Here is a 24,235-nt window from a genome sequence, read left to right as displayed (position 1 = left end):
GAAATGCACTACTGGCAAGTTATGAAAAGAAATGGATGAAACCTAAATGCGTATTACTAAGTGAAAAAAGCCCTCTGAAAAGGCTACATACTGTGTAATTTCACCAGGTGATATTTTGGAAAGAGCAAATCTATCTGGACAGTAAAAAGATCAGTGGCTGCCATGGGTTGGTGGGGAGGGCAAGATGAATAGAAGGAGTACAGAAGTTTTTTAGGGCTGTGAAAGTACTCTGCATGATATTACAAGGGTGGACACACATCATTATACATTTGTTAAACGCCATACAATATACAATACCAAGAGGGGAGCTCAATGTAAACTATGGGCTTTGGGTGATTATAATGTGTCACAGTAGGTTCATCAATTGTAACAAAATGTAGCCCTCTGGTGGGGCATGTTGATCATGGGGAAGGCTGTGCATGTGTGGGGTCAGTGGATACATGGGAAACCTCTGCCCCACCTGTCATCTTTTCTGTGGATCTAAAACTGCTCTAAAAATAGTGTTTAACTTAAAAAATAGATTTTTGTTTTTGGTAGCAGTGGCAGGTATTCCTAATAGGCAATCCCTTCAATGAATGAAAGTACAAAGGAAATAGAAACATCCCAAATTCCAGACATAATCATCATTAACATTAGGTGACCATTATAAAATTCTCTTTCTATATGTACACAGGACAACAGATATAAAAATGGGCATCATTCTAAATGTAATACATTTATTATGAGCATTAAATATGACATTTAATTCTACTTAAACTTAACAGAATAAGAAGCTCTGAAATGGGATCTAAAGAATCGCTGATTTTATAGAAATGATTATTTGCTATAAATGTATCATTTCTGACATGATCCCACTATGCTTAAAGGAAAAGATAAATGAAAATAACAAGCAGTTTTAGTGATTTATTCTAAACCATAAGTTTTAACAGACAGTATCAGTAACTCTGCTCTGATACATGAGCCAATTACCTCTCGCTCAGCTCATCTCTCAAGTTTTGCTAGCTATATGAGTTTTACAGGGTTAAATTTAAAAATTTTGCATGATCTATTGCAACCATAAATCCTCAGTGATTTCTTCTTAGTTCTCCATTTAAAGGATGCCTCATTCACCTCCAGACCTTTCTACCACCACATCTCATTCCTAATTTCTCTATTGATTAGTTGAATGGACTCTGTTGAGAAGTGATCTCACTTACTGCATCTATCAATGCTCTCCAGTTTCAGGATGTTATTCTGTTGCTGTTGTATTGCAGTGACATCAAGGTGGGCACATTGTTTCTCCATCCTACTTCCCTTTGTCCTAGACTCAGTAGATGTTCCTCCCTTGACCCTTTGGCATTGAATGTTGTTTTGGAGGAATGTGAGAAGAGCCGGTCCTTTGCCCTCTTTTGGATGACTTGCTCTTCTTTCCAGGTGGCTGAAGGAGACTTTCTTTACCTGAGATATTAGGAAACTTGACAAAGGTATATACTGGTACAGATCAACCAGCATCTTTTCTTTCTTTTTTTGAGATGGAGTTTTGCTCTTATTGCCCAGGCAGCTGGAGTACAATGCTGTGATCTTGCTCATTGCAACCTCTGCCTCTTGGGTTCAAGCGATTCTCCTACCTCAACCTCTTGAGTAGCTGGGATTACAGGTGCCCACCACCATGCCCAGCTAATTTTTTTGTATTTTTAGTAGAGACAGGGTTTCACCACGTTGGCCAGGGTAGTCTCGAACTCCTGACCTCAGGTGATCCTCCCACCTTGGCCTCCCAAATTGATGGGATTACAGGGGAGCCATCACACCCAGCCATCTTTTATTTCTTAGCACAATGCACTCTTTATTAGTAGATTTAGATCTTCATTCAAATATTATTTTATTGTATGATAAATACCTTTTAATTTGTTAGGTTCTTCTCTTCAAGTATATTAATTTTTTTGTCATCTATGTTTATTATCTTTTCTCTGATTGTAGTAATCTATTTTTTTCCCTGGTTCACAGTGATTTTCTCTCTCTCCCTTTCTCTTTTTTTTTTCTTCAATAATTAAATGTTCAGCTGGATCTGCTTCATTTCTTGTTATGTCTAATTTACCTGCAGGTAGAATTATTGGTCCTCAAATTATTTCCCTATCTCTGGTTCCCTCTATTGCCCTCTTTTTAGTTATTTTCTCTGGGTTATTCAATCGTTTCTTGAGTTTTTTAAAAAAGTGAATTCATGCTCGTATCAAATTTTGTAGCCTGTGCACTTAAAATTCTTTCAGACTGGATTTTATTTTTAACCTTGGCATGCTATTTTTTTTAGAGTTTGCCTAGCTGCTAGTTCATTCATTTTATCTTGTCCACATTCGGCAGCTTTCTTCAGACTTTCACTTTGCTCTGCCAGTTTGTGTGTGGCAGCTCCTTAATCCTCATGTCAGACCCTTTCTCACCCCTTTTGTGGATTACATTTGATGGCTTAATATTCCATTCGAGCTTGGTTTTCTACAGCATTTGAGCATGGGAAGGGTGGGACTGGGCTTAGCTGGAGTCGTGTTGCACACACTGGGCTCCTCCCTCCAATGTGAGATTGTAAGAAACATAGGGGCTTCACTCTTCATTGAGGGAAGAAGAGGGCTGAGTTTACCCTGTCCATTGGGGGGCATCTGTGAGCTTCAGCTCATTCCCCCAGTTAATGTGGGTCCTTGGAGTCCTCACACTCTAACAAAATCATGCCACATTGCTGACATTGCCTTTTGATCTCCACTGCATCCATTTTCACTACCCCACAGTCAAAAATGAGAAAAACTAAGGATAAACAATGGCTCCTTCTTCTTCACTCAAGATTTGAGTGAGAATTGTCAGGATTTTATAGAGTCACAAGATACAGCATCTGGGAAGTTGGAGTGTGACCTCGTTGTGATACTCTAAAACTTCTGGTTTTTATATGAGCCAGCACTTTTCAAAGTGCATTTTGTTACCTGGTTCTCCTTTTCTTGTTTGGTTACATCTTGTTTGATAACATCAGCATTTTTGTTTCTTCCCGCATCCTTTTTTCTTGAGGGAGAAGCATAAGGGAAGGGAGGATTCTTTTTTTTCTAGATAGTGAGGCCTTGATATTGTGTAAATATTTCACTATGTTTTCCAGAATGTAATGCCACACGTTTTTTACTACAGAATCTACGTTGTACTTTTTTTTGCGACAGAGGCGTGCTCTGTGACTCAAACTGGAGTGTAGTGGTGCAATCACGGCTTACTGCAGCCCTGACTTCCCAGGCTCAAGTGATTCCCCCACCTCAGCCTCCTGAGTAGCTGGGACTTTTTTTAATTTTTAGTAGAAATGGAGTTTCACCACATTGCCAGGCTGGTCCCAAACTCCTGGCTGAAGTGATTCATCCTCCTCAGCCTCCCAAAGTGCTAGGATTATAGGCATGAGCCATTACACCCAGCCAACAGTGCACATTTTAATATTTATAATGTAAGGTTCTCATTTTTGTCTCTTCCAAATTAAAAAAATACACAAGTTATACATGATATATCTGTTGATGTGCTTTAGGTTGCAAGTAAAAGAATAACCAACTCCAAGTATTGAAATAATAAACTTTTACTGATGCACAAAAGAGAAAATTGCATAGTTAAGATAGCATCAGCTATACTTTTATACATATTAAATTAAATTGAGATAAAATTCATTATTTTAATATGTAGGTATACCTTTAAAAAAGGTAACAACCCTATCTATCGTGTTCTATGAAAGGAAGTTCATTTTGATAGACCAGCATGATGGAGATGAGTGGCTTATCTCAGTGATGTTCGCCTTCTGATCACATCCATCCAGCTGCCAAAATGACACAGGATGTAGCCAGAGGAACAACTTCCTTCTGCTGGTATTCCCTAGCCAATTCGACCAGTTATAAAAGTGACTTTTTACCTACAAATGATAAACTTCCTCATTTTTTTTTTTTGTCAGTACTCTTTTGAACAAATCAAAGAGAGAAGTTACTTAAAGACCAAGGATAGTGTCTGAAGTGTGATCACATGTGTTTAAACCCAGTGGTGGGTGTGCTGGCCACAAGTTAGGAAGCACGGGCCTCAGCTCTGCAACTTTTGTAGCTGTGCAGCTCTGAGCAAGTCAAGTTTCCTCAGTGTACCTGATTCCTTATTTTTTTGTGTGTGAAATTCAAGGCAGCAAACAATTCAATAATTGAATAAGGGTCTTTTACTTGCCAGACATGACCCAAGCCACTGGAGATAGAAAACGATGAAAAAACCTATGCTCAAAAATAACTCTTCCTTTTCATCTATTTCAATTGGTAGCCATTTGTTGGCTTAACAGATTACTCTTTTAAAATATAATTATATAATTGGAAAGAAGTTCAGCTGTTATTTTTCATTGTAGCAAAAATTAGATGGTTTTTCTCATATTAAGATGTTCTCATTCTTTTTTTTTATATTTTTCAAAGTGCAGTTCCATTTTTAAGTTTTCAAAATATATAATTTACATAGTATCCAGCTTACCTGTTTAAACTATATAATCAAATTGTTTTAAATGTATTCACAAAGTTGTACAACCATCACCACTATCAATATTAGAACTTTTTTACATTTTTTTTCCTTTTTGCAAAGAATGGGGTCTCACTATATTGCCCCGGCAGGTCTCAAACTCCTGGGCTCACAGTAGACTCCTGCTTCTGCCTCCTTAAGTGCTGGGATTACAGACATGAGCCACTGCACCTGGCAGAACTTTTTTAAACCACAAAACAAAACCCCATACCCATATAACTTCTCATGCTTCCCACCCCACACAGCCCTTTCTCTCCTCCCCAACCATGGCCCTAGGAAAACCTCCCATCTACTTTCTCTCTATACAGACATGCTTATTCTGGACATTACGTATAAATTGCATGATAAAATATGTGTTCTTTGTGACTGGCTTATTTTACTTAACATAATGTTTTCATTCATGCTATAGCATACATCAGTATTTTACTTTTTGAGTACCAGATAATATTCCATTGTATGGATATGCCACACTTTATTTATCCACTCAGCAGTTTCTGCTCTTTGGCTACTATAAATAATTTTTCATCAACCATTCCTATACAAGTTTTTGTGTGGGTGTATGTTTTCCTTTTTTCTTGGATATGTAACTACAAGTGGAATTGCTGAGTCATATAGTAAGTCGATGTTTGTCATTTGAGGAACTGATACTGTTTTCAAAAGCAACTTCACCATTTTCAGATTTCCACCAGCAAAATAGGAGGGTTCCAATTATTCCACATCTTTGCCAACTCTTGTTATTGTCTATCATTTTGATTACACCCATCCTAGTGGGTGTGAAGTGGTATCTTATGATTTTGATTTTCATTTCATTTATGACTAACAATGCTGAGAATCTTTTCATATGCTTCTTTGTCACATGTATAGTTTAGGAGACGCGTCTATTCAGCTCATTTGCCCACTTTTCACTTGAGTCACTTATCATTAAGTTGTAAGACCTCTTTAAATATTTTGAGTACAAGTCTCTTATTAGACATAGAATTTACCAGTATTTTCTCCTGTTCTGAGAGTTGTCTTTTCTCTTTTGTGATGGTGTCATTTGCAGAATAAAAATTTTTAATTTTAATGAAGTTCAATTGATCATTTTTTTCTTTTGTTGTTTATGCTTTTGATGATGTATCTACCAGACTACTACCTAAGGTCATAAAGACTTACTCCTATAATTTCCTCTAGGAATTTTAGAGTTTTAACTTTGACATTTATGCCCAAACTCCATTTTGAGTTAATTTTTATGTACAATGTGAGGCAAAGGTCCAATTTCATTTTTTTGCATGCAGGTTTCCAGTTGTATCAACTTGACAGTAGTTGTTAAAACAATTATTCTCTCCCAATTAATTGAGTTGATACCCTTTTTGAAAATCAATGTAAAGGTTTATTTCTAGAGTTTCAATTCTATTTCACTGATCCGTATATTTATCTTCATAAGACCATCTTTTCAAAAATATAACAATAAGAAAAATGACAGTAAAATGTATCTGATCTAATCAAATTCCATCTTGCCATTAACCTCCAAACTGCCCTTAATGATTCCTGGGTCTGGACCAAGCTAACTTGGGGAGACATTTAGTTTATACTTTAAATGATAATAGCCCTTCCCCCAACTAAACCACCCCTGTAAGGCTAATGAAAGGCCACCAGGTAAGGAGGATGTGAGAAGCCTGAATTCTGCTAAGGTGAAGACATAAATGATTACCAGATATTATTCAGAGGTCACAAGATTTGCAAGTCCCTCAATTACTCCTGCAGTTAACATCACCATTGTAGAAACTTAGATTGGCTTCCTGGGATATCTTTTTAGGTTTTTGAATTTCTGACAACCAGTGGCTTCATCTGGACCCACCAACCCTGCTGACCCCACTGACCCTGCCGATCCCACTGACCTCCCTGACCCCACCAACTCTGCTGACCAGTCCTGTGGCCCCACCCAGAAGCAGACTCCCTAGCCTTCCATACCATCTTTGAAAAATCCTAGCCTCCGAATTTCTGAGATTGATTTGAGTAGTAATTCCATCTCTCAAGTGGTGTGGCCGGGCTTGTGTCAATTAAACTCTTTCTGTATTGCAGTGCGGTAGCCTCAGTAAATTGGCTTTTCCTGTGCAGTAAGCAGGACGAACCCATCAGGCATTTACAAGTACTAAAGAGTTTTTAGTACCACAGCTTTGTAGTAAGCCTTGAAATTGAGAAGTTTGAGTCCTACAATTTTGTTTTCAGCATTGTGTTGGTTATTATGGTTCCTTTGCATTTTCATATGAATTTTAGGATCAGTTTGTCCATTTATGTGAAAACAAAAGCTGAGATTTTGACAGGGCTTGTGTTGAATCTCTAGATCAATTTGAGAGTAAATATTAAATATGCTTATCCATAAATGTGGTCCTTTTTTGGATCTTCTTTATCTTATTTTTTAAAGTATGATTTTCTTTACTTCTTGGAACATATTATAAAGCAAATGTAAATTCTAACCCTCTCCTCCCACAACCATCTGAATGGACCCCCTCTTCTTGGCCAAGGACATTCCAAAGTTAACCTGAAAAACTCGTTCAGGCCATGATGGGAAGGAGGCGCTGAACATACCTTATTATACCCTCCTCCCTTTTGAAACTACTAACAGAAAAGACTCTTTAAGTCTGACAAGAAGCATTAACAATAGATGCTCTGAAACCTGCTACTTGGAAGCTTCATGTACATGATAAAACCTTGGTCTCCACAACCCTTATTATAGCTCAGACATTCCTTATCTATTGACAATAACTCTTTCACCCAACTGTCATCAGTAAAACTTTGGATACACCTGTGACCTGGAAGCTCCCAGTTCCAATTGTCCCACCTTTCTGGACCAAACTAATACACATCTTACATGTATTGATTGGTGTATTACGTCTCCCTAAAATGTATAAAACCAAGTTGTGATCCAATCACCTTGGGCACATGTTCGCAGGATGTCCTAAAGGCTGTGGTCACAGGCCATGGATCACTCATATTTGGCTCAGAATAAATCTCTTCAAATATTTTATAGGGTTTGACTCTTTTTGTCAACAATATTCATATATTATATATTTATATAACAATAATTTCAATTAATTAATAATTTAATATATATAATATAATAAATTTATATAATAATAACTCCTTTGAAGTCTGCTAAATCCACCATTTGAGTCCTTACAAAGGCAGTTTCCATCACGCATTTTTTAATGTCCCAGTGTATGGGTGATATGTTCCCAGTTCTACATGTGTCTCACTGTTTTGTTGTTGAAAACTCAACATTTTAGGCCAGGCATGGTAGCTCATGCCTGTAATCCCATCACCTTGGGAGGCTGAAGTGGGCAGATCACTTGAGGTCAGGAGTTCAAGACCAGCCTGGTCAACATTGTGAAAACATGTCTCTACTAAAAATACAAAAAAATTAGCCAGGCATGGTGGCATACACCTGTAGTCTCAGCTACTCAGGAGGCTGAGACAGGAGAATCGCTTGAACCCAGGAGGCAGAGGTTGCAGTAAGCCTAGATTACACTGCACTCCAGCCTTGGCAATGGAGTGAGACTCCGTCTCAAAAAGAAACTCAACGTTTTTGATACTATATTATAGCACGTCTGATACTGATTGCCTTTTAAGGGCTTCTTCTTGTTGCTTGCTTGAGCATGTGTTTAGGGTTGGAGTTCAGTGAAATCTATTTCTGTACCAATGTGCAGCCTATGATGTTACTCTTCCATGAGTGCCATCTTGGTTGTGGAAGCTGTCTCTCTGACCACCAGGATGACTGCTGTCTGAGTGGGGGTCTCTTTGGTTCTCTCTGTCCCTGATCTCCCTGTTGAGCTTAGGTCTGGTTTGTTATTGGTGTCACACCAGATCTTAGTCTGTTGTAATGGCCTGCTGATTTCTCTGCTGTTCTCAACAATGCCCTAAGGTATAAATTCCTCCAGTCAGATCCCATTAAAGTCAGTGCCCTTTGCAGGACAGCTGTTACCAGTCTTGGCGGCTTGCTCCCACACCAGGAGACCTCTGAGCTGCCTCTTTTTCTCTGTTAATATTCCAGCTGGTCTATGTTTTACATGTTGCTCCTGGCATCATTGTTGTTCCTGGCATCTATGTTTTACTTGTTGCTCCTTGTTTTAAATCATCTAAAAATGTATTTACTACTTACTAAAGTTCACCCATTTCCTTTTAAATATAACAGAGGAAAAATATTTGGAATGACAGGCACATATTAAATTTCAGAATCAAAGCTTTCAACACTAAAATAAATACTATTTATACCATTTGCTGTTAGAGATCAATTTGCTTTTAGTGGAATCTATTTTCTTTTTCTTTTTCATCTTATTATTATACTTTAAGTTCTGGGGTACATGTGCAGATCTTGCAAGATTGTTCATAGGTATACACATGCCATGGTGGTTTGCTGTCTCCATCCCCCCATCACCTACATTAGGTATTTCTCCTAATGTTATCCCTCCCCAATCTCCCCAACCCTCCAACAGACCCCAGTGTGTGATGCTCCCCTCCCTGTGTTCATGTGTTCTCATTGTTCAACACCCACTTATGGCTGAGAACATCCAGTGTTTGGTTTTCTGTTCTTGTGTCAGTTTGCTGAGAATGATGGTTTCTAGATTCATCCATGTCCCTACAAAGGACATGAACCATCCTTTTTTATGGCTACATAGTATTCCATGGTGTATATGTGCCACATCTTCTTTAACCAGTTTGCAAGCTACCCATCTGACAAAGGGCTAATATCCAGAAACTACAAAGAACTAAAACAAATTTACAAGAAAAAAACAAACAATCCCATCAAAAAGTGGGCAAAGGATATGAACAGGCACTTTTCAAAAGAAGACATTTATACGGCCAACAAACATACGAAAAAATCTTCATCATCCCTGGTCATTAGATAATTGCAAATCAAAAACATATTGAGATACCATCTCAGGCCAGTTAGAATTGTGATCATTACAAAATCTGGAGACAACAGATGCTGGAGAGGATGTGGAGAAATCGGAATGCTTTTACACTGTTGGTGGGAGTGTAAATTAGTGCAAGTATTGTGGAAGACAGTGTGACGATTCTTCAAGGATCTAGAAATAGAAATGCTCCCCTCCCTGTGTCCATGTGTTCTCATTGTTCAACACCCACCTATGAGTGAGAACATGAGGTGTTTGATCTTCTGCTCTTCTGTCAGTTTGCTGAGAATGATGGTTTCCAGGTTCATCCATGTCCCTACAAAGGACCCAAACTCATCGTTTTTGATGGCTGCATAATATTCCATGGTGTATATGTGCCACATTTTGCATGTTCTTCACATGTACCCCAAAACCTAAAATGCAATAAAATAAATAAATGGGAAAAAAAAAGAAATAGAAATGCCATTTGACCCAGCAATCCCATTACTGGGTATATATATACCCAAAGGATTATAAATCGTTCTATTGCAAAGACACATGCACAAGTATGTTCATTGAGGCATACAATGAACGCCCGGGGGCAGGGGCGATGGGGGTGGGCGCAGGGCGATCTGGGGAACGGCGGGGGGCGCAGAGGGGGCTGCCCTACCGGCCAGTCCGTCCGCCTACGGCTACCTACGTGTGTCTATGGCTTCTGGGCAGGCTGGCGGCCGGAGCAGCGCAATGGCAAGGCTTTGGTCTGGATGACAGCCCCGCCCCCGGCCCGCCTGGGAGCGCCGGGCGGTGGGCAAGGGTCACAAGTTGGACGAGAGGCGCGAGCGCGCGGAGTCCTGGGGGTCCAGGCCAACGGCGGGGCCGGGAGAGGCCGAGTCCCTGCGGTCCGGGATGGGTGCGGCGGCCCTGGCGGCGGGCGTGGGCCCCAGGCGCGGCGTGGAGCTGCTGGCCGGGCGCGCAGAGGCCGCAGGGCGGGGCGCTCCATGGGGCAGCGAGGGCTGCAAGGCGGACAGTGGGCGCGACGCGCGGCTCAGACGGTGCGCAGGCAGGGCTGGCCCGGCAAGGGGGGCGGCGGGTGAGCCGCTGTAGAGCGAGGTCCGCGGTGCCCGGGGGCTGGTGGGGGCGCCTGGAGAGCTGGCGGACGGCGCACCAGGCGCGGAGAGCCGAGCGCTAGCGGCCCCAAGAGCAGCCGAGCCACCTGCGGGCAGAAGCTCATGGCCACAGCCTGCTGCAGGGTGGCGATGGCGGAGGTGACCTGTGGCCGAGGCGGCAGTGGGAAGAGGCGCATACGCTGGCCCAGCTCGGCCTGCTGCACCATCTACCGGTCGTACTTGACAATCTCCTGGATGATGGCGTTCTCCTGGTTGTTGAACACGCCCGAGTTGAGGTCATGGTGCACCTTGTGCAGGAGGATGGAGTTCTTGAGGATGCGGTCCAGGGGGTCGATGGCCACCGTCTCGAAGGCGCGCCACATCATGGGGTACTCCTCCGGCTCCTCGTTGAAGTTGTCCATGCTCAGCGAATAGAGGCAGCAGTAGGTGTCGACCCGCACGCTGGCGGTGCGCCGGCCCCGCGTGAGCAGGCAGATCTCCCCGAAGTAGGAGCCGTCGGAGAGCTTCATCTCCTTGTTGCCCTTGGTGAGCACGCTGACCACGCCGTGCTGGATGAAGTACATCTTCTTCCCGATGGTGCCCTCACGGATGATGGAGCCACCAGGCTGGAAGACCTCGAACTTGAGTTTGGTCAGCATGGTTGTGACGAAGTTGAGGTCGGCATTGGCGAACAGTGGCATGGAGGCCACCAGCTTACAGCAGTTGAAGTTGACAATCTCCTCCCGCAGGGGCCGGTTGAGCTCGCCCAGGATGCTGTCTTCGTCGAACATCTTGCCCTGGTAGTGGTGCTCGTAATAATCGTGGGTCTTCTGGCGGAAGTCGGCCGGCAGCTTGTGGAAAGACATGTGCTGCCCCATCTGCTTTTACTTCTCCTGGTACTGGCGCCGTGAAGAGTCCAGAGACTGGATGAGGGCGGTGGTGTGGCCGATGAACATGGCCTAGCAGGTGGCGCCCACGATCGTGCTGAGCATGGTCAGCCAGATGCCCGTCATGCTCTCGGGCGCCTGCCAGCCGTATCAGATGCACAGCATGTGGCTCATGGCCTTGAAGAGTGCAAAGGAGTACTCACACCACAAGTGGTTCACCATGCGGTTGATGGACACCCAGCAGTTGCGTGGGAAGTCCTGCAGCATGGGCACTAGGAACTGCAGGCAGCCGTCCCAGTGGCAGAGCACAGCATCATGCTGATGAGGTTGCAGATGAGCATGACCGTGCTGGCCAGGTCATAGGTCATGTGGAAGATCTCCTCCCACTGGTGGATGTAGCGGATCAGGCGCGACAGGCGCAGCAGCCGCAGGAGGCTGAGGATCTTGGTGAAGCGCACCATGCGCGGGGCGCCTGCCGTCTTGTAGACCTCGAGTTGATGCTCTTCTCCACGATGAGGAAGATGTAGTCCACGGGGATGGAGGACACGAAGTCCACCACGAACCACAGTGCGCAGGTATTTCTTCTTGATTTTCTCAGGGTCCAGGATGATCTCCGTGTTGTCCTGGATCACGATGCCCATGCGCAAGTTCAGCACCAGGTCCATGAGGAAGAAGGTGTCTGAGACCATGTTGAACACGATCCACAGGGCGGTGGTCTCATTCTTGAAGAAGGTGATGCCAACCAGGATGATAATGATGAGGTTCCCCACCATGAACAGCAGCATGGTGAAGTCCCAGTAGAATCTGGGGGCCGGAGGAAGCCTGGGACCCCCTCCTCCATGAGGGTGGCTTCAATGGGGCCCCCGGCAGCCAATTCCAGTGTGAGCTGAGGTCTCCTCCAGCAGCTTCCCAGCCACCCTCTCAGCTCAGACAGGGAAACTGAGGCTCCTCCAGCCGTGAGCGAAACAGTGGGATGGGAACCCACCCAGATCCCCGTCACTCTCCTGCCTGAGCTCAGGGTTCTTCCCCTAGAAAGTCCCAAAGCAACGGAGGGCCTGTCCCTCCAGGACCGAATGAAGCTCGGGGCATGAGACCTCTGACACTGCTCCCAAACCACACGAGGCCATCAGGTCCCCTGGCAACGGAAGGCCCAGGACCCTCGGCCTTGCTTGGGGTCCCCTGAGTGCCCAGGACCCTCAGCCCCGCAGACACCCGTGGAGGGCCTGCCCTGGGGGTCTTCAGCCCCTGCTGAAGCCGGAGTCCCGGGCTGGGGAATGGGCGAGGGCAGCAGGGCCCTCCCCCCAGGATGCAGGAGTCCAGGCCATGCCACAAAGGATCCCTGCCAGGGACTGCAGGGCCAGGAAGCTGGAGGCAAGCCCCTGGCCGCAGGACACGAGGAGGAGGAGGAACCGCTACAGGACTCAGTCCCTCATGCTCAGGATACTCAGAGGAAGGAACTGCCACCCTCCTGTACTATCTCAGGAGAGAAGAAGCTGCCAGCAGTCTCTGGAGAATCCACTAGGGCTGATGCTGGGAGACTGTGCCCATACCCCAGCTCCCAGGCTCCCCACAAAGACAGAACTCTAGCTGCTTCAGACCCCAGCCTCAGGGGGAAGATCATTCCCTCCCAGTGGAAGAGGTGAAGACAGGAAAGGGGTCCCATCCTCCAGCCCCGGGGAAACAGAAAAAGCCTAATGCCACGGGTCTGGCCCCAGTATCATCTCCTGGTATCCCTAGCTCAGCCCGTACTACACACAACCCAGTGCCTTGTGGGTCAGGCCAGGGCCCTTGTCACCTGGCCAACATCCTCAGCACATTGGCCCAGAGCAATCAAAACACAGAGCAGAAGCAGGTGCCCCGGAAGTGACCTGTCAACTTAGGAAAAAGACATGAACCCTATACTGCTCAGATCAGCTGGAGGAGCTAGAGAGGATATTCCAGGAAGACCACTATCCTGACAGTGATAAACGCCTGGAGAGTGCCCAGAAGGTGGGGGTGGCCCCCCAGCTCATCATGGTGTGGTTCCAGAATCGCTGGGCCAAGTGGTGAAAAACAGAGAAACCGAATGGGAAAGAAAGCAAGGACAATCCTGCAGCCCCTGGCCCTGCCAGCAGTCAGAGCAGCTCTACAGCTGAGCTCCTGCCTCCTGTGCCGTGGAACCAAAGCCTGACCCTTTCCCTCAGGAGTCCCCTCTAGATACCTTTCCAGAGCCCCCCATGCTGCTGACTTCTGACCAGACTTTGGCCCCCACCCAACCCAGTGAGGGTGCTCAGAGGGTGGCAACCCTCCCTCTCTTCAGCCCCCCACCTGTGCGAAGGGCCAACCTTCCTTTCCCCCTTGGCCCTGTCCACACCCCCCAACTGATGCCGCTGCTGATGGACGTTGCCGGCAGTGACAGCAGCCACAAGAATGGCCCCTGTGGGTCCTGGGGGACAAGCATTGCCCTGCCGCCCCCCCCCGTTCATACTTGGAAGAGCTGGAGCTCCAGGATTACCAACAGAACAACCAGCTGGGGCCCTTCCAGTTCTCCCAGGCTCCACAGACCCCGTTTTTCCAACCCCCTCAGACCCAGTTTCCCCACCTCCCTAGTTTCCCCTTCTCCATGCCCAGTTCACTGACACTTCCACCGCCTGAAGACTGTCTGTTTACATTTCCCTGCGGCTGCAGCCGGGGCACATCACAGGGCTATTGCCCAGGCGCCTCCTCGGGGCAGATCCTGATGCAGTCGCCTGCTGGGAATATGGGTGCAGCCTCCTGGAGTGACCCCTGTTTGCCAGAACTGCCCTTTCCTGGTCCGTTCTGCCCACAAGCTCTGGGGCACGACCCAGGAGGTGATGGCTATTTTCCTGATCTATTTCCAGCTCCCTGCACTCAGGCTCTGGGCAGGCAGCCTTGGTCAGGTCTCTCCCAGCCGCCTGAAGGGGCCAGGCCAGGGACCCGGCCCTTACTCAGCAAGGCAAAAGAGGAACCACTGGCTGCTTCCCTGGATCAGCCCTCAGCTCTGGAGGTGGCCAGAGGGGATGACAAGAATAGCCAAGTCCCCTAGTTGCAGGGGCCAAAGAGTGAAAAGGGGCTGCTTGGTGGGATAGGATTGGGCCCACTCAGAGGATAAGGGTTGGAGGTTTGGGAAAGAGTGTGGACTCTGTAGACTGAGGGGGAGTTGGACTTTTCCCCTGCATAGGCTCGTCTTGCTGATATAAGCAGGAAGAGGGAGGGCCCTTCTTTTTCTCCACATATCTATGTGGGGTTCCTGAAGAAAGCAGGTGGCCTGTGTTACTTGTGAATGTTGTGTCAGGTGTTTTTGTTTGCTGCCTATCCTGCTTGATGACTGAGCTGGGATGGCCACTGTAAGCAGTAAACTAGTCTGTCGTGCCCGCCCCTCGCGGGGGGCCGCCGAGCGCAGTCACCTGCAGCCCGCAGCCCGCTGCAGGACGCGGACCGTTCCGCACGTCTGGCGCTGTCGCTGGCGCGCCCGAAACTTCCAGCACTGTGTTGAATAAGAGTGGTGAGAGCAGATCTCCTGCCTTGTTCCCGGTCTTAGGGGGCTCATCCATGAGCTCAGATTTCCCACATTACAACTTCAGGATACCTAATACTGGATTCCAGAATCCGCCTCTCAACATATAGATTGTGGTTTTTGGTACTGCTATATTTGTCTTCATCCTTAGTTCACTCCTCCGTTGCTACTTAATTAGGTAACTAATTTTCATTCTATGTTACTTCAAAATATGTTAAACAATCAATAATAAATCAAGTTTCTATCCAAAAAAAAAAGAAGAAGAAGGAGGAGGAGGAGGAGGAGGACGTTTCCCCTGCATAGGCAAGAGGGGGGAGGAGGGGGGAGGAGGGGGGAAGGGGAGGGGGGAGGGGGAGGGGGAGGAGGAGGGGGAAGCCGCTGCCCTGTGATGCTGCGGAGCGGACCCGGCCGCCGCGCGCTTAGTAGCTGTGAACCCGGCGCGAGGTCCCGGGCCCTCGGACCCTCGCTCGGGTAAATTTTTCCATAACCTTATGGAGAGAAGGGACTTTGAGACATGGCTTGATAACATTTCTGTTACATTTCTTTCTCTGACAGACTTGCAGAAAAATGAAACTCTGGGTCACCTGATTGGTCCGAGTGAGGCAGTCCAGCTCAGGCATCTCCCCAGTAACCTAGAGACTCTCCTCAAGCGGGACTTCCTCAAACTCCTTCCCCTGGAGCTCAGTTTTTATTTGTTAAAATGGCTCGATCCTCAGACTTTTCTCACATGCTGCCTCGTCTCTAAACAGTGGAATAAGGTGATAAGTGCCTTTACAGAGGTGTGACAGACTGCATGTAAAAATTTGGGCTGAGATGATTCTGTTCAGGACGCTTTGCACTGGAAGAAGGTTTATTTGAAGGCTATTTTGAGAATGAAGTAACTGGAGGACCATGAAGCCTTTGAGACCTCATCATTAATTGGACACAGTGCCAGAGTGTATGCACTTTACTACAAAGATGGACTTCTCTGTACAGGGTCAGATGTCTTGTCTGCAAAGCTGTGGGATGTGAGCACAGGGCAGTGCGTTTATGGCATCCAGACCCACACTTGTGCAGCAGTGAAGTTTGAGGAACAGAAGCTTGTGACAGGCTCCATTGACAACACGGTGGCTTTCTGGGAATGGAGTTCTGGAGCCAGGAAACACCCCGGTTTATACATCTTTGATCCTTGATGAATCTCTCTATGAGTGAGATACATTCCTAGGAGAAACGTTGAGAGTCAGAGGAGATGCTATTTTATTTGTGACACTTGTTGCTAAATTGCACTCAGAAAAGATTCAATTCTGGTTTATACTTCCACCTGGTATGGGTCGTGCTTGGCGCAGGGGTGCTCTCTGAGCCTGCTGGGGCTGAAACCTAAACCACACTCTGCTTGACCAGCAGGGAGCTGCATCTGCCCCAAGGAAGGGGTGCTTGTCCCTTAATCACACACAGGTTCTACAGGGGCAGGCAAGCTCCTGGTGCCAGGCTGTGAGGGCAGGCATTCTGCTACCCAGAGCAATTAGTTCCAGGCATTATCAATGTTTACCCTGGGCAGGGTAAAATGTAAAGGTGATCTCATTTTTGTTTCGAATTTGTATCATTTTAACTATAGAGGTTGAATACCATTTTACATGATTGTTGAATCATGTAAATATGAATAATATTTATTTATTTTGTGAAATCCTTATTCATCAAAATTCTCAATTTTTTTATGATATACGAATCTTTATTGATTTACAAAGTCTTAATGACTTCTATGTTCATCAATTATGTTATTAACATTTTCTTGAGTTCACTCTTTAGTTTTCTCTTATTCATTTATTGGTGTCAACAATATAATTTAAATGTTTTATATGGAAAAAAATCACCTGTGACTTCTAGCTTTGATGCCTTTGTTATCCCCAAATATATAAAAATGCTTACACCTTTTTATTTTCCGAGTCAGAGTCTCGCACTGTTGCCTCGGCTGCAGTGCAATGGTGCGATCTCGGCTCACTGCCATCCTTCCGCCTCCCACGCTCAAGTGATTCTCCTGCCTCAGCTCCCTAACTAGCTGGGATTACAGGCACCTGCCACCATGCCCGGCCAATTTTTTGTATTTTTAGTAGAGATGTGGTTTCACTATGTTGGCCAGGCTGGTCTCGAACACTTGACTTCATGTTCCGCCCACCTTGGCCTTCCAGTGTACTCGGATTACAGGCATGAGCCCCCATGCCCAGCTGCCTTTTTACATTTAATTATTTATAATCCATTTGGGACTTTGTTTGGTCACAAGGGGCAAGATGGACATTCTGCTTCTTCTTCCCTAGTGATTAGTCAGTTTATCCCACAGTCCATCTTCTCCTCACTAATTGGCAATTAAACTTTATCAAATGCCAAATTGCTTAGACACTTGGGTTTACTTCTGGTGTTTCTTTTGTTTTTCTTTGATCTATCTAATATCCAATAGGTGTTGCTGCTTTAATTACTACAGTTTTGTAATTTTGCTTCATTATAATTCTTTTTCCAGGATTTGAAAAACTCAGGGCAAAAGCTTCTCCCCTCACAAGATGAGATCTTAACTTTTATTATCAGTACACATAGAAAATACATATGTGTATGGATTCATAGATGACAGATTCTCTGATTCAGTTTTAGGGATAACTCAAACCCACCAATCATTACTTGGCACCATGTTGAGGGATTCACGTTTCTATTTTGAGAGTGGGATGGACGGCACTCAGCACCTCAGTGTGCGCGTCATCACGGGTGCACAGATCCCCTTGAGGTGTCAGCTCTGCTCTGGGGCCAGTTTGCTCCATCCAGGGGGTCAGAGGTACATCCAGCAGTTTTGCTCCTGGGGCTTGTCTCTGGGATAGAAGAGGTTTTAGAATCTCTAAGTTATAGTTTTGGAGAATTCTAATATTTATAAAGTTCTTTCACAATTTTTTTTTTTTTCAAGAAGGAGTGTTGCACTGTTGCCAGGCTGGAGCACGGTGGCATGATCTCAGTTCACGGCAACCTCCGTCTCCTGGGTTCAAGCAATTCCCCTGCCTCAGCCTCCTGAGTAGCTGGGACTACAGGCACCCGTCACCACACCCAGCTAATTTTTTGTATTTTAGTATAGAGATGGGGTTTCACCATGGCCAGGATGGTCTCGATCTCCTGTCCTCTTGATCCGCCTGCCTTGGCCTCCAAAAGCACAAATTTTACTTCCTAAGATGTGTGTGTGTGTGTGTGTGTGTGTGTTAAAGCTGCCTTCTGAAGTTAAGACTGTCCTTTATTGTCACACAGTTTGGTTGTCAGAGACTACTATTACCAGCATGGCAAAGTGGCCTACAGCATTGACCCTGGAGCCAGATTGGGTTCAACTCCCAAGTTTATGACCTGCTAGCTATGTGACCTTGTGCAAGTTACTGAGCCTCTCCGGGCCTTGGTTTCCTGATGTGTAATAGATTCTCCCTCTTGCATCTGGGCTGCCCTATTACTGTTTTGACCAAGAAAGTGTGGCAGAAGTGATGGCATTTTAATTCTAAGCCTAGCCTTTTAGAGGATGGACATCTTAGGTCTTGGTCTCTTGGAGCCCTGAACTGCCATGTAAGAACTCCAAAGACTGCCGGAGAGGCCAGACGGTGGGGCAGAGTTGGGGGTGCCAAGCTGAGGCCAGTCTTCCCCAATTCTTGCCAAGACCAGATGTGTTAACAGCCTGGAAGCCACCTGATTTCCACAGAGTGCACCTAGTTAATGCCACGTGAAGCAGAGGAATCATTTAGCTGAGCTCTGCCTGAACTTCTGAGTGACAAACCATGAGATAGTTAGGAATGATTGTTGTTTCAGGACACCAGGTTTTGGGGTGATATGTTACATAGCTTACCTAGCAATAAATAACCAGAACAGGTAGTGATATGAGGGTGTGCCTAGGGCCAACTTCATAATCTGTGGGGCCCAGTTCAAAATAAAAAATGGGCCCTTGCTCAAAAAGCAAGATAGAATGGCCATTAAAAGCATTAAAATAGAAAACTTTTTTTTCTTCTGTTGTCCCTCTTACGTTGTCATCGTGTTTTTTAAAATTTGCTATTTAATGTCATTCTAAGTAAGTAAAAATAGAAATTATAAATTATTAGCATGGACTTTATCATTTATCTTTATATAGAATTGACTATGCCGGTTTTATATGTACATATAAAAACATTGGGCTTGTATGCAGAATCACCAAAATTACACAATTTGTACTTTGTAGCTCTTATGTGCCTATGTATCTCATTCTTTACCAGAACAGTGGTGATGCTGCACAAAACTAACTCAATCATTTCTATTCCACTTCCTGCTCTGTGCACGAGCACCAGCACCCTCTCTACCTGTGGCTGATCAATGCGTGAGAAAGCACCAGAGGACAGGAGCTCTAGATTGCTCTATCCTTCCCTTTCTGTCTATGCCATTAATTTCAGAGTGAGTGGTTGACTAATTAAAGGGAAGTAGCCCAGGTAAGGAAGGATGTGACAGGGTGCTCTGGTTGTTCATTTTTCTTATAATGCCATTGCCTTCTTTCTGCATTTGAAGCAGGTACTGGTTCTAAAAGACGTATGGCCTCCTGTGGCTGTCCATACTACTTTTAACCAGTCATAGGTGTAACATGATTCCTTTGTACTTGTTTTGAGTCTCACCGAACTCCATATGTCCTGGGTCCACAGGCATTCTGTGCTCATGGGCATTATGAGTGGAGTGGGCTAATGGGTAGCAGAGCACAGAGGTGGACATGCATGTTGTGTACACCTCCTCTGCTCATGCAAGTGCTGAGTTGTCCCATTGGATTCCACTTACCAAACACAAGTTCAAAAATATAATTAAGAATTTCAAGAAGACAACAGCAGAGTATTAACCTAACTGTGGGTCCCTATGTGGCTGTGTGTGTTGTATGTCTATGTGGTTGTGAGCTGGTCCTAGGTGTGGCTACCCCTTTCCGTAAATTTTTATGAACCCATTATAAGTCTATGACTGGTGCAGATGGTAAGCATGTGAGTCAAGTTTGGCCAATCAGACATCCTATGTGCTTGTGCTTAGTGACTGGGAAAATGGTGGGCAAATGACTCAATTAGGGCCACCTAGATGCATCCTTGAGACCTGACACAGGAATCACAGGAATAGAAACGTCTCTTCCTGTTGGGCAGTGCACTGTGAGGACATGGCCCTGGGGCTTGTGGAGGCATATTTCTTGCCTTATAGAGACAGCCTGTGAAAGAGAAGGGACAGACAGAGAAGAATGTAGCGGAAACTCGAGCAGGTGAAAGAGAGAAAACCATTCACACATTATTTAACCTGCAAGTTTCCTAGCTTGATGAAAGCCCCATTCCCACCTTGGCGTCCCAGTTGTAGAGGCCAACACATCCTTTCTCTGTTTCTCTGTCTCTTTCTCCTTTTTGTTGTAAGCCATTTTGAGTCAGGTTTTCATCTCTAGCAATGGAAAGTACCTGAAAAATCTGCCACCACGTTGTGGTGTTGTGAAAACTAAAAGAGATAACTTGTATAAGATCCTTGGCATCAGTGAATATTTATTTACAGCTCCCTAGATTTCAGTGTCTTTTTTTTCCCATATACACACAACTTCTACTGCATCTTTTACTCAAGATGAGGCCCTTCCCTCTTCTCAATGGCACTTAGAATACTTATCACAGACCTTTGCTTATAAGAGATGCTAAATAAACATTTATGAAAGCTCCAGGACCTTTGCATGTGATCAAATTTTTCTTCAACATAGCCTGTGAAGTGGGTACTATTGTCTCCATTTCATAGATGAAGACACTGATTAAGTTATGTGCCATGGGTCTCATAGGCTAGAAGTTGTAGAGTCAAGATTTGAACTCAGGTCTCTCTGCCTCTGAAGGCCCTGCTGCTAGTTTTGTTCTTTAATGTTCCAGGGACCTGAAGTGAGTACACGTCAACCCAATAAATCACTTCCAGGGGGAAGCATACAATTTTTTCAGACTCTTCTCCTAGAACAGGGGTCGGCAAACCATACCCAGCTTTGGCCTGCAGCCTGATTTTGTAAATAAAATGTTATTGGAGGAGATCAGGTGCCTACAGGGTCACATTGCTGTAGATGTGTGTAACTGATCAAGATCAACATATTTTGGTTCATTTGGATGATGAACTTAACAGAGAGCTTCCCTATGCTCTCAAGACCTGCATTTTAGCTATTTAAGATTTTGGGGGTCCAGGAAGTGACATTTTCTTTGTTATAGGGAAATATTTTTTTTCAAATGCATAAGGAGTTAATGTGAAATACGGTATTCTCACCAAGTGAAGGCCAAAGGATGTAGAAAGCCTCTGTGTAACTTTAGGGGTGAGTGGGGGAAGCATCCAGTTACTGCAAAGCATGCCGCTGCGGATCTCAGGATAATCTGCACGTGGGCAGGGAGCGCCACTTTCTCACGGTGGAGGGGAGGGACTGTTCTGCCTTTCTTTCAATACATTAAAATTGTCATTTGAATTTTATGAGGTTTCTACATTTGTTGATCCTCAAGTTTCTTCATGTTTTATCGTTGGAATATATCTACAATGCAAACATTCTTTATATCTATATGGAGTTTCGTTCTTGTTGCCCAGGCTGGTGTGCAACAGTGCAATCTCAGCTCACCGCAAGCTGTGCCTCCTGGGTTCTAGTGATCCTCCTGCCTCAGCCTCCCGAGTAGCTGGGATTACAGGCATGGGCCGCCATGCCTGGCTAATTCTGTGTTTTTAGTACAGATGCAGTTTCTTCATGTTGGTCAGCTGGTCTTGAACTCCCGACCTCAGGTGATCCACTCACCTTGGCCTCCCAAAGTGCTGGGATTACAGGAGTGAGCCACTGTGCCCGGCCATAGATATCAATTTTTACTCAATTCTTGGTGTGGCCAAAAGTGAAGGGACGGGCAGGATGAGGGGCCCAGCAGCCACGTGGACCAAGTCAGAGGTAGGAGGAGGAGCTGGGATCTGTGACACCTAGGTGGCCTGGGGCCGGGAGTCTCAGCAGCTGGGGAGACATCGGGGCAGGCTGGCTGGCACTGCAGTTTATCACCTCTTCTTTATCTTTACATGTGGCTTTTTCAGTCTTCTGGATGTTAACCTGCCGGTGTTGTCCATGAATCCTTCTGGGGTTAGGCGGGGACGTTTAGTGGGTTGGGGCTCCTGGTTTTTCCCCGACCTCCGTTTCTGGGGAGGGACCACTGGCAGCTGCTGGGGTTGCCTTGACCGTTTTGGTTGTCGGGAACTGTGGCTGGCAGCTCTGGGTGGAGGAGAGCTGCTTACCAGAGGCGCAGGATCCTTGCGCTGGGGGTCCCGCCACTCCGTCTGCAAGCCTGAGGAGCTGGGGAGGTGGCCTTTCCCCTGCACCTGAGAGGCCGCCTTGTCTGGCCAACGGGAGCAGCGGGGAGCCGGGCCAGGGAGCACTGCTGGAGCTCGGCCAGGGAGCGCTGCTGGAGCTGGGCCGGGGAGCACTGCTGGAGCTGCGCCAGGCTTCCCACCGGGAGGGACGCCTCCTGCAGGGCTGTGTGCACGGGGCGCTCCATGGCCCTGGGAGTGGAAACTCACAGGCACCTGGGCCTTAGTCCTCTTCGTCTGTGTCAGGCGCCTCTTGGCCCTGGGACTGCAGTCGGGGGAAGCGAGGTTTCCCTGAGTCTCCAGGGGCCTCGAGGTGGATGCTGCTCCCCCATTGCTATGGGGGTCCCCTTTCTCCTCCTCCTGCCCCTGGGTCTCTACCGGATCGTCCACCTCCATGGGTTCTTCCGGCCCTTCTTCTGCCCTCACCCCCGTCTTCAGGATCGGGGCCGGCACCTGCAGCGAAGGCAGTCGCAGGGGAAACTTCAGTCTTAGAGGAGGGATCCTCACCGTGCTTTTGCCTGCGAAGTGGTGTGGAGACAGCACGGGTTTCTCCCTTGAGGGGGGCCTCCAGACCAGAGGAGGCAGGTCCCGCAGTTGGGCGCTCGAGTTCGGGATATTCCAGCTGACTGGAAAACAAGGCCCGAGACCTCGCTGACGGTTCCAGAAGAATCGAGAAGAGTGTAGGGCTCCCGGGGCCAGCACACACGCAGGAGCTGCGGGGTGAACCCGGCGAGCCGAAGAGTCCGCATGGACAAGAGGACACCTCTGCGGTTGCCACCGCTGCCGGCGCCTGCGGTGGAACCAGGAGAGAATTCTACTAAGAAAATTTCCCATATTTCCTAAGTTGTGCGCGGACAAAAATCACAGCCAGAAATGGAGAGGGTACTCCTGAGTCACCCACTAGTCTGTGGCCGGGCGGGGCACTGGGCAGCTGGGCTCTTATGACATCTCAGTGGGGCTGGTGACAGAGCAGGGTGTGGGGCAGTGCACAGGAGCCCAGCAAGGGCACCTACAAGTGGAGTCAAAGGGCACAGGGCGAGGCTCTCCACCCGTCCAGCTGGACTCTCTAGCCCCAGGGACGTCCTGCTCCTGGGGGCAGGTGTGTGGCCCTGGATGGGCCCTGCTGTGGGGCCGTGGGGCATGCGGGGCTGATGTGCCAGAGCCCTTCCCACCTGGTGCCTGGCCCAGGCACCGGCTGGCACCCAGTGGCCATGTCTTGGCTGGCCTTGTCCCCTGGGTTACAGGGCCAGACCCTGCTGGAAGCAGAGCGCAGGACTATCCAGATCCTGCCAGGCTCCCCTAGGACCTCAACGCCTCTGTGGCGCCTGGAGCCAGGCCCGCCTTCTCCATTGTGGTCCTAGCCTCTCCAGGCAGATTTCAGGAGAGGATGCGTGCCCTGGCCTGACTGACTGCCGCCCCTTACCACTTCCCTTCCTGGCGGGCAGGGTCTCCACTTCTATTTACAAATTTGCCTGAGAACTTTCCTCAGGTCATTCGGGTGATCATGACCCAGCCAGGCTTTGAACCCAGGCCATGTGATTCCACAGCTGGCAGTCTGGCCTGTGTGCCTCCTCATCGTGGATACAGCATGTATTCTTAATTTTCCTGCAGTCCTAGGGTGCTTAGCACCGTGGCATATCTGTAATAAGCACATACACACATAGAAGGAGGTCTTCAACACATAAGTTGACCATGGCCCACTCTGGGCTCCAGTCTTCTTCAGAGATGTAGGGCAGGGATCACCAGCTGTCGGCACAGCACCATCCCACACTGCTCTTCTAGTAGAGCCTTTCAGCCCAGATGTTCTTTCTCGTCTGGTGGGAAGAATCTAAGTACGTAAAGACGATGTTCTAGATCAGCTTTGGTCTATCCTGAAAGAAATTCACCAGTGGATTATTCCATATAGATAAAAGCCAGTTTCTCCAGTCTTCCTGGATGTGTCTAGAAAGCAAGTTATAGTGGATCAATGTAATGGATTAAAATATGAGCAACATGATTTGGGCATTGTGAGCATGC

General features: G+C 46.7%; 3 pseudogenes; 2 read left to right on the top strand and 1 right to left on the bottom strand.

Moving 5' to 3' along the window:
* Window positions 1–10,061: 10,061 nt before the first annotated feature.
* Window positions 10,062–12,512, bottom strand: LOC116538271 (annotated as a pseudogene).
* Window positions 12,513–12,659: 147 nt separating this feature from the next.
* LOC116538270 lies at window positions 12,660–14,751 on the top strand (annotated as a pseudogene).
* A 619-nt stretch (window positions 14,752–15,370) lies between these two features.
* On the top strand, window positions 15,371–17,246 carry LOC116538269 (annotated as a pseudogene).
* Window positions 17,247–24,235: the final 6,989 nt, after the last annotated feature.

Source organism: Sapajus apella, unplaced genomic scaffold (genome assembly GCF_009761245.1).
Source record: "Sapajus apella isolate SASKATOON/1434 unplaced genomic scaffold, GSC_monkey_1.0 scaffold118, whole genome shotgun sequence".
In the NCBI taxonomy this organism is placed as follows: Eukaryota; Metazoa; Chordata; class Mammalia; order Primates; family Cebidae; genus Sapajus; species Sapajus apella.
This window is presented reverse-complemented; position numbering and strand designations above follow the sequence as displayed.